Source organism: Orycteropus afer, unplaced genomic scaffold (assembly GCF_000298275.1).
Source record: "Orycteropus afer afer isolate SDZICR_OR568_19922 unplaced genomic scaffold, OryAfe1.0 scaffold00322, whole genome shotgun sequence".
Classification (NCBI taxonomy): Eukaryota; Metazoa; Chordata; class Mammalia; order Tubulidentata; family Orycteropodidae; genus Orycteropus; species Orycteropus afer.
The window spans coordinates 1,072,955-1,073,606 of NW_006921909.1; the positions used below are offsets into that span (position 1 = coordinate 1,072,955).

Here is a 652-nt window from a genome sequence, read left to right on the forward strand (position 1 = left end):
CCCAGATTTGACTGCCTTTAAGTGAATTATTATGTGATATGCTGCCACAAATTCCCATGACCTTCATTATTCTTAAAAACTTTTCCTCTCTGACCAAGTAAAGTGATTATGATTTGTTTATTACAAAATTGTCCACGTCATTTTGCGCTGTTGCATTAAGCTACCGGCGCACCAGCAAAGGCATTACCAAGAGACAAAGTAGTTTCAGCCCGAAATTTCCTTCTGTTCACCTATGTTAGTCAAAGAAAAACTAACAAATTCGGATCTTGTCCTTATTAGGAAAAGCTGTGCTGTAGTAATATGGAGACCTGGGCTTTAAGCTGTGTCCTCCCTAGGAGCCAAATTTTTGTTTAAGATTTCTTGGCACTTATGTAGCAAGAGAGGTTTCTTTTTGTACCAATTCCTCCAAGGGCGTCCAGTGGTTCCTGTTTTCCTCTGTTTCTAAAGGAACAGAGCCTGTGGACTAGGCTGGGTCCGAGTGGTGGGATGATAGGAAAAAAAAGAAAGAAGTTGCTTCTTGTTCCCATCTTCTATTTATCAAATCTGCTTCTCCCAGAGCAAACACAGGACACTTGTTTCTGGAGTCTCTTGTTGCTCTACTCTCTGAGCACCCTGGGACCAAATCACTAAGCTACTGAATCTCAGTTACTCT

At 41.3% G+C, this 652-nt stretch overlaps 1 protein-coding gene across 1 annotated transcript in view; it reads left to right on the forward strand.

Moving 5' to 3' along the window:
• The window catches only part of TSHR (thyroid stimulating hormone receptor), a 214,473-nt gene that overhangs the window by 61,926 nt on the left and 151,895 nt on the right, over window positions 1–652 (forward strand). The window lies entirely within an intron of this gene.